The sequence below is a fragment of the Oncorhynchus nerka genome, linkage group LG2 (assembly GCF_034236695.1).
Source record: "Oncorhynchus nerka isolate Pitt River linkage group LG2, Oner_Uvic_2.0, whole genome shotgun sequence".
Taxonomy (NCBI): Eukaryota; Metazoa; Chordata; class Actinopteri; order Salmoniformes; family Salmonidae; genus Oncorhynchus; species Oncorhynchus nerka.
This window is the reverse complement of record NC_088397.1, coordinates 77,897,671-77,907,747: the sequence shown is the minus strand read 5'-3', so window position 1 is coordinate 77,907,747 and position 10,077 is coordinate 77,897,671. Positions and strand designations below refer to the sequence as shown.

General features: G+C 47.3%; 1 pseudogene; it reads left to right on the top strand.

Annotated features, from left to right (window-relative positions):
- Window positions 1-1,280: 1,280 nt before the first annotated feature.
- Window positions 1,281-9,572, top strand: LOC115142872 (ataxin-7-like protein 2; annotated as a pseudogene).
- Window positions 9,573-10,077: the final 505 nt, after the last annotated feature.

Genomic DNA, 10,077 nt, shown 5'->3' with positions numbered 1-10,077 from the left:
CTCAGTCCCAACCATAAACCCTTTTGTATCTACATCTAAACTAAACAAAAAGTTGTGCAAGTGTATGAGGTAGGTTGACCAGCAAAATAAAGTTCTGAACCGGTTGGAACCAGAAATGAACAATCTTTCCTTTTTAAACCTCTGAGACGTTTTTAATTATTTTGTACATTTAGCCTAACATTTTCAACTACTTCACCATTCAGTGCAGATAGAGCCGCTTTCTATGGAGTGGGCAAGCTATTTCCATGCATTGGACAGACAAGTGTAGGGCGTGAGATGTGACAGAAATGTTGAAGTGCTGGGTATCTCTTTATGACATGCATTATTTGAATTAGTCCCATAGAATTATACCTACAGAGGAGCGGCTTCTGTGATGGAACTTTGAATGTCGTCCAAATTATAATTTCAGCTTCATATTCATCTCCAGCACCACCCCCAACAACATAAGTAATAAAAAAAAATAAAAAATGAAGTGTGTTTTGTCAAAAAGATGACATCAACCAATTAGGCAATGTCTACTCATAATTGGTAAGATCACAATGTACACTGGAGTCATTGGAAACACTGATCTTGCTTTATTAAAAAAAATCTGGATCAGAGCTAGCTCGCTAACAAGCATCTGCATGCATAGCAGCAGCATAATTAAAATGACACGTCTTACCTTTCTGTACTTAAATTCAATGTGCAACGTGATAACTATATTTTTAGGGTTAGGGGGAGCAGGTAGCCTGCACACGTTGGCGAAGATTTTCAGCGGGCAGGCAGACACTGGAATAAGTTTGAGTGATGGGGAGGTCTTTGCATAGGAGCTTTTTTTTTTATTGTACTGGGAAAAAAATGTCTGGAACGTGAAAGAACGTTATCAACCGGTTCCCATGCTTTTAAAATACGGCTCTGTTCAGTATAGACGTTGCATGCCTCAACCAATGGTTGCACGCCAGGTTATTGACTGTACGGTCAGGCACCAGATTGCTAAAAACGTGGTTAGCTGAGAAACTAGAAGCAATGCCTGGTCAGTTTATGGCATTGAACTGTGCATGACAGACCAAAACCAGCAGACTGTGGCCCTCAAGGACTGGAGTTGTGCATGCACACCAGGGGACCCAATCTGGGCTGGCCACCCTACCTTTGTATATTTCAGTTGTAAGTTTACTACTGAAGTACAACAGAGCTTGAAATAGCAAGGCTTTCCCATCTCGTCCATAACATTCATAAACACTGAAGAGAGTCAAGTGACCTCCACTCTACAGGTACATGCGGGCATTTCATGAATGCGCACGCAGGTACTTCCCATCCCTGTCGTGGACGCGGATTATGACGTAAGTCACTTGCCGCGCAGTGATGATGGCGGTGCGTGAACGCGCAGTAAAAGTAATGGCTGCTCTGGAACGGCGGGTGCCTAGTCTCGATGATTTCGTGGGTGAAAGCTGGAGCGCCTGGGCCGAGAGAGCCAGTGTGACTGCGTCGGAAGGTAAGGGAGCACTTTGACATTGGTATTGTTAGATATCAAACCGATGGTCATTCTGTTGAGGGTTATTTTCGAGGAAACGGGCGGCAGCCTTAACCATGTTACCCAAACAAAGACCCGGCTGGGTCCTAGCGCTGGGAGGCTAACGTGTTGCTCTCTCCCAGGTCCTAGCGCATTCGCCGTCTTCTCATAAAATAAGTGATAATCGTTTCTATTTGATCCTCGTTATGTCGTTTTATGTACACAGACAGACCATGGCAACCATTTGACAATATTCTCTCATTACAACGGCACACACCTAAATAAAACTATGGCCCTACAGCGGAATGCGTCTTGTATTAGTTGTAGCGATGGTTGGGCGAGCAACTTCTTGCCATGGAAAGCTAGCTAGCCGTATTAGCAATGAAGCTAAGCTAATACTTCTAGCAGTATGATAGACACCGGTGACGAAGGAGGAGTCTGATGCTGTTTCCACCATGTAACATTTAGGTAATCTAGCTTTTTATTTCAGGGCGTATTCGATTGATGGAATGGTGACGTGAACCTAATAAAACAACAGTTTTTGGAAATACTGTGTATTCGAGGCACAATTCATTTTTTTAGTTGCCAGGCAAGATCCGTGTCTTCAAAGCTCCAAGTGTGTGTGTGTGAATGAACATCATTTCATCAGTGCACACGTGTATTAGGTCAAATATCATGTTCGTAGCCTAATTCAAGCAACAGAGGTGCCAAATTCACCATACAAAATGAAGTCACTTAACCAGTTTTCTTCCAAATTTACGTCCACACTGAGTGAATTCCTATATATATATATACATCCTGTATGGAACCTGTACCTGCTGCTTATCTCTGATCTGTGTGCCAGTTGTGAGACCAGAGGTCCAGGTTCTGCTCCTGACTTCCTGTCTAGTCAACACAGACAAGGGGATGACTCTTAATAGTGTCTTTCCCTCATCTCCTCTTCCCTTATCCACTGATGTTGAAGAACTGAACTGGCAAAGGTGTTTGTTTTCCATGTTGTTTTCACTTGATCTGCCTTTCAGATCATTGTGGATCAAAGGAAGATCTAATGGAGGAACCTCCTCTTGACTATTGAGAGGCACCCAAAGGTTACTACACTAGCCTTGCATGTGTATCCTGTATGTACACCTCAGTCACAGTCTCTGTTTTCAGGCTCCGATGGAGATGACTGCAGCAAGAATGGGAAGAAAGCAGCTGAGGCAATGTCTCTTAGGAAGGAAGGTAAGTATTTTTTGGGACGCTTGTAAGATTACATCCTTCATACTTAGGTTTAGATTTGCCTCTAACATTACTAATCCGGGCATCTTAGCTAGCCACAGCCGAACATGCCTCTGCAGCACAAAGTGTGTGTTTGTGTGTCCCAAACAATGTGTGTGTGTGTGTGTCTTTCCAGATTTGATTTCTCTTCCTTTCGTGCTCGTGGGTGTCTTGTCTTAAGAGATGAATTTGGGGTTGGGGGGCACTGTTCTCTGTACCCAGGTGCCCTCTGGCAACCAGCCTGGCAGTCTGCAGCAGCAGATGTCTAACAGACGCTGCCTCGTGTGTGTTTGTCTGCCTGCTTTTGTTCCTGTGTTTCACGGAGAGGGAGACACGGTGATGTGTGTGTCTATACATACTTTCTTTGTGATTTCTCACCACCTGTTCCTCCTCTCGCTCCCCACCCACCAGACATGTCCATCTTCGGCCACTACCCGGGCCAAGATGACTTCTACTTGGTGGTGTGTAGCCACTGTGGCCAGGTGGTCAAGCCTCAGGCCTTTGAGAAGCATTGTGAGAGGAGACACGGCCCTCTGAGCAAACTGTACGCCCCCCTCCGCTCCACCCCTCCAGCACCCCAGCAGCGCCCCCGCCATAGCCACTCCCCATCCTCTGCCCACGCAACCTCATCCTGGGAAGGGAGGAGGCAAGGGACTGGGGCACCAAGAGCAGCCCCCCCATCCCCATCCACACCCCCACAGTTCAGACACACCAAGCCCCCCAAGGAAGGAGTACGGTAAGAGGGAAGGGCTAGATGGATCAAGGGTGGGCGTTGAGTACGAGGGGGGGATTGGATAATGGGGGTGATCTTTCTCTATTTTCCATGGTGAAACCATCTTATTGTATCCATAACCATCTGAGATGTATTTTTTAAATGTATTCTGATTATTAATTTCCGTGTTTTAAACATCTGACCATGTTCTCATTCTCTCTTGTCCCTTCAGCCACTCCCACCTGGATAAGAGCCCCCACAGCGGCCATTCTGAATCAGCTGTGTTCAAGCAGCCTCCACCCCTGGAGCCTCCCCTGAGCTCCCCACCTCCCTCGCTCAGAGACCCACCCTGGCCCCATGGAGGCACCCCGCCAAGCCGGTCCTCCACCACCCCGCCCAGCCGGTCCTCCACCACCCCGCCCGGCCGGTCCTCCACCACCCCGCCCGGCCGGTCCTCCACCACCCCGCCAGGCCGGGCCTCCACCACCCCGCCCAGCCGGCCCTCCACCACCACCTCGCCTGGCTGGCCCTCCACCGCCCGGCCCTCCATCACCCCCCACCCTGCCGGCCCTCCACCACCCCCCGCCCGACCGGCCCTCCACTGCCCGGCCCTCCACCACCCCAGCCGGCCGGCCCTCCACCAGTGAGAGGACACACACTCAGAGGAAGGAGGCCATAACGGTCCCTACCCTGCCTGGCCATCTCCGTGGACCAAGACCTTACAACAAAGTGGCCTCCAGTGAGTCTTCTTTTTTTCTTTTCTTTTTAAAGAGAGACAAGCCTCCCCCTCTGAACCTGTTTGTTGGGTCAAGTGTCTCTTGAATAGATTGGTTTTAAAATAGTGACATCTTACCAGACTAGTGATCAAAGAGGAAGGACACAAAGAAAGGAAGCTAGTGTAGACTATTGATTCACAGCCGTTTGATTGCTATTAAGACACTCTTCTCTTCCTGTCATCTCCAGGGAGAGAGTGTGATCTTGACAAGCACTGCGGAGTACTGGACTCCGAGAGGAAGAAAGTCTGCACTCGTCTCCTAACTTGCAATGTAAGTTCACACTCACCCTCTCATGTAAGCTCTCATTCTCCTCCCCTATCCCAGTCTCCTCTTCTTGTCCTAGCGATGACGTCACAGCACCAATTTTGCCCTCTCTCCTGCAGCGCCCCCCCACTCACACACACACCTTGTGCACCATGGCTGTGACACTCGTTTGCGGCAGAATTTAGTGGGAAAAGTCTCTAAATGCTATCAAAACCATAGAAATCTTCAGTGTCAAAACTTCCCAAAGGCAGCCTGAAAAGTAGTGGAATTTGTCACTATCCTCTTACCAATAAAAGTCGTTGGAGGGGTCTGAAAACACATTAAATACAGTGACAAAGTCGCTGCATTGGCAACACTTGGTGTGAAAGTAAGTCTGAGACGAGTAGAAGAAATAATGCCATACCGGTTGAACATGAGCCTGTCACAACAATTACCACTGTTGGCTGTTACACTATTTATCATTACCACATGTCAACCGCATGAACATTTGCAAATGTACCGGAAAACTTGTGGAATGGGCTCCAAAATGGGAGGTGGTTCAACGATAACAGTAACATTTTGCGAAGGCAGAGACGCGTGACCGAGACACGTGAGGACAGTGGATGCATCAATTCACGTTATAAGTGTAGACTGAATGTCAATGTCATCCCTTACACTTATTTGTGTTTTGTTATGTCTCTTTACATTCATCAAATGGCAGTTGCACTGTATGGCTGTGGAAATTATTTTCAGGTGGACGAACGTGCGCAGGGAGCCTTTTGAAGTGTTTGCTTGGCAATCAGATTAAAACATAGCTGTTTATGTTAATGCCACATTAAAAGGTAATACATGTTCAACAACAATTCTTTACTATTAGGCCCACGGAGATCCTATTAAATGAATAAGGAGATCCTATTAAATGAATAATTTACACACAAAGCATTTGTGTTTAGTGAGTCCGCCTGATCAGTGGCAGTAGAGCTGACCAGGGATGTTCTCTTGATAAGTGTGTGAATTGTACTTTTGAGTGTCAGGGAAAATGTATGTAGGAGAAAGTACACATTTATTCTTTAGGATTGTAGTAAGGTAAAAGTTATCAAATATAAAAATTGTAAAGTAAAATACAGACACCCCAAAAAACGACTTAAGTAGTACTTTAAAGTATTTTTACTTGAGTACTTTACACCACTGGAGAGTAATAACTTGGCTCTTTATTTTTCTGTGACGATTTGGCGCATTTAGAAAAGGGGAACTATCAGACACAGATAAGAGATATCTAGGTTATTACTATCCTATGATAATAGGAGGAGCTCCAATGATAATGGTCACCTTCAAAACTAGTACCCAGTAGATAACATAGTAATTACTTCCATTTATGATGTCACATCGGGCATGGATTTCATACAGATACTTTTAAACAAAAAATGGATGACGTTACTAGTAGGCCTAATTGTGGAGTGCCCCTTTTGGATTATGAGGGTGACTAATTTATCTCCATTTTACGTTATTTTCTCTTCCTCTCACCTGTCTCCTGTTGTCTACACTTCAGCAATTTGTTGCTATAGCAGCATAATACACTGCGTCTAAATATCATGTTGCTTCGTGATTATGGTGTTGCCTTCATATTTGAAGAATCTGACATATAAGGGAAGGGGTATTTTGTGTAGGGCATTGAGGACATTGTGGAATTAAATATGACCCCTAGTCCTAGAGCCCTGGTGTAGTTAGTGCTACGACCTCCTCCTTTCGTTATTAAAATCACTGATCTGACATGAATAGGAAGGTGACTGCAAAGTAGTAGAAACCTTACTTTCACCCATCCCGCGATGTTAGGTCAGTGATTACTTCAAGTTCAGATGAGGCTTTTGTCAAAGTACTCACATGGCCACTGTCTAGAGCTGGGAGCACAGGAAGTGTGTGTGTGTCGCGCAGGCTGCTGGTTTGTCTAAAAGAGGAACCCGGCCGTGTCGCTCAGTGCAAAGAGGGGTCACGTGTAGGCAGGAGCAGAGAACCCCATGTAAAGGGAAAGGACCTGAGGAAACGGCTTCCCTCCCTCGTTCAGGTGGCCTCGTTCAGACTGCCTCGCTCCCTCGCTTCTCGTTCAGACAGCCACACTATCTTTCTTAATCTCTTTACCAAGACTATTTGATACAGCAGTCTATTGCCATCAGCTGTTATACCTACATATTGTTGATGAAATGTTGCCTCTTTTTAAGTGCTTTCTACAAATCTCTCATGGTGGTTTAGGCTCTAGTTTCCTGTCTGCTTGGAAGTACCAAAGCCAGGTCTTCCCCTCATCCCCAACCCTTGTGCTGCTCTGAACAGATTGTCTCAGGCGTATGTTATGTGATTCAGGTCATCTCTAGCAGCACAGTTAAATGGTAATGAATCCCACCATGTCTCAGACCCATCTGTGCCTCAGAATGTGTTGATGAGAGAACAGATTTACCAATATCCTAAAATTTGTGAACTAGATTGGTTTCAATCACTCATGTCAGACCATCGGGAGTTCCTAGGACTTGGCTGTCATAGGGGCTGGGTGCTATAGTTTTCATTTAAAAAACAGAAGGGAGTTTGGACAGCATCACCCATTTATTCACCGTACTAGAAGCACAGGCAGAATGTAATTTTTTTGAAGTTGACCAAATCTTTGTGTAAGAAATAAATTTGATCAACAAAACAAGGATTAATGTGTAGTTTGTCTCCCTCGTCTGTTTCTTTCTCTTCTCCTTAGATTCACTCTATTCACCAGCGGAGGAAGGTTTCTGGTCGGAGTAAAAACTTTGACCAGCTGGTGACCGAGCTGAAGACTGGTGTCCGGATCCGTGAGCGGGGCGCTCAGACCCAGGAGGGGAGTGGCTCATGCCGGTCCCCCAGCCCAGAGGCCCAGAGGGACCCCCTAGCACCCCCACACTGCAGGAGGCCCCTCACCAACAACCCTGCCTTCAGGTGGAGGACTAATGTTATCAACTGTGGTCAAATCATAGTAAAGGTCTTGTGGTAGATGTGGTCCAAATATGAATGTCTGTCTTCAGTCGGTCCAGGGCTTCTTCAGAGAGTGCTCCAGAGGAGGAAAAACCTTGTCAAGAGGAGGGTAGCACCCAAGCCCCATCACCCCTCACCCATGGGGGCATTTCCAGCGACGAGAGCGAGGGAGAGGGGCCCGAGGAACCAATCGAATACCCCTCGTCCTCTTGGCACCCTAAACCAGCCGCGGTAAGATTACAGGATGTCAACAACTACTCCTAGTATTATTACTGCAGTGTGTTGACCTTTTGACAGCTGTACAACGCAAGAATGTTGCCAACACGGGCCGTGTTATCACTCCCCTAATTCCCCGTGCTCGGTCTCTTGTCCTCTACCTAGGGGTGTTCGTTTGGCAGTTATGTGATGGGTCATGGTGTGTACACCTTTGACCGGCGGCTCCACCACCTTCGGTCGGCGCTCAATGCCATGGTGGAGCAGCACATCAGCGCACACCTCTGGAAGTAAGATTTCTTTCAATGTCTGTCCTGTGGGAGCTGTATACGAGGTCTACTGGTGTAACAGTTTGGCATAACGGCTACATAGTGCTCTTTTCCTGATTGTTTCCTCTCTGGACAAAGTATTGAATTGTAGTTTTCTGTCTGGATCTAATACAGATATATTTTCTCTCTGCAGGAAAATACCTCAAGCATCAGACCTCCAGTCCCAAAGTCCCTCTGTGAAGAGCATCTCCTCTTCCTCTCCCTCCTCATCCTTCTCTTCCTCTCTACATTCTAAAGTCAGGACAGGAAGCCACAGAACCACCCCATCCCTCAGGCCTTCCTCCCATGGACCAGGGAGGGAGACACGCCTACAAATCGCTTCCCACTCCACAGCCATTAACCAATCAGAGAATTCCAGTGGCAGTGGCAGCCATATTGTAGCCCCTGCGCCCCCTCCTGTCCGCGAGGCAGGTCCAGGGCGACCGCTAGGTCCCGGAAGGCCCAAGAACCCGGTGGGGCGACCCAGCAAGCAGCAACTGAGACTCAGAGAGGAGGAGGCGGCAGCAGCAGCACTCTGTAAACGTGAAGCCCCATCACAGGAGGGTGAGCACTCCGGCCCAGACAGGAACTCTATCATCCTACAGGACCGGAGACGGCCCCCAACCAGTTCCTCTAAGACCACCCCGCCCACCCCTCACAGCCAGACCAATGGCACCCTCTCCCCCAGCAGCAAACCCCGCCCCCAGCCATCCCCTCGGAGCCCCATTCACCAGCATCTGCCTGGTTGTTTAAACGGACACACCCACCCTCTGGACACACTTCCTCCCCACCCGATCCTCACTTCCGCAGGGGGGACTCAGGACTGCACGGGAGGGGGGCGACGGGGTACGACCACAGGGGTCTGGGGAAGAAACGCAAGGGGGGCAGCAGTGAACCCTCTCCCCCCTCCAAACCGCACCGCCTGCCCTCCTCCCCTCACTCTAATTTCTACCCCTGGAAGGACAGTAAGGGGGGAACACTGCCTGGTGGGGTGGAGAAGAAAATGGGCACACAGAAGGTGGGTTGAGGCAGTTGTTATAAGTAATATGTTGCAATTTACGATTATATAACATATTCCTTATCTACATATAGTACAATTATGTTATGTTATCCTAGTTTTTGTGACTATAAAGCAGCCATTTGACTGTCGTCTTCCTGCTCTCTCCACAGCCAAAACTGCACCATTAAGAGTGCCTGCCTTACAAGCTACTGAGGGAGTCAGCCCTGCCTGTGCTGTCAGACATCATGCCTCAGACTGTGGCTACAGGACTCAAGAGATGTGTGAGTGTGACTTGATATTCAAGCCAATGTTTGTGTGTGTATGTCTTTTGACTCCTATATGAGTGTACAGGTAGGTGTGTGTGTGCGTGTGTGTGTGAGCGAGAGTGCTTATGACCAATAAAGTATGAGTTATGTGTTCAGTTCCTGAGTCGGTGTGTGAGTTTGCTGCTGTTGTTGAGTGTGTGCAGGACAAAGGGGACATGTGAATTTCTGTGTATGAATTTAGAAATACCTCAAGACCTTCTGGTTATGCTGCTAAATAAATATGTTGGTTTATAAAAATTGATTAAAAATATCCTTTACACTTGCTTGAAGTTGTGGCCATTCCTTTATTACGAGGCTGGTATAGGAGGAGCGGGGTTACCCAAAAATTATTTATTGCACCCTTGACAGATACTTCTGTGTCCCAAATACCGTTTTATTTTATACAAGCATGGCAGTCTGAGAAATTATCTCACTGTATTGTCTAATTACTGTTGTATGATGCCTGTATACCATTAGGGTAGGCGACACACCTTTGCGTCAAGGAGCGCTCAGATAACATTTTATCGCCCAATGGACTGCATTCCTTCACGTCATGTCAATGCAATTGGGGCCACTCCCTTTTGAGAGGTTGTGTTTTTTATATGATATAGACACATTCATCCTCGTTCATATCAACCGTTACGTAATTATAACGACTGCGTGCAATTAGGACAATGCGCGCTCTTCCTGATAGGATACCGGCTCGTGCTGCTGAAGTACCGGATGTCTCCCTGATCTGAGGTCGCGATGTTTCTTTCTCCAAGCCTCTGAAAGGTCGTCACTAGTTGC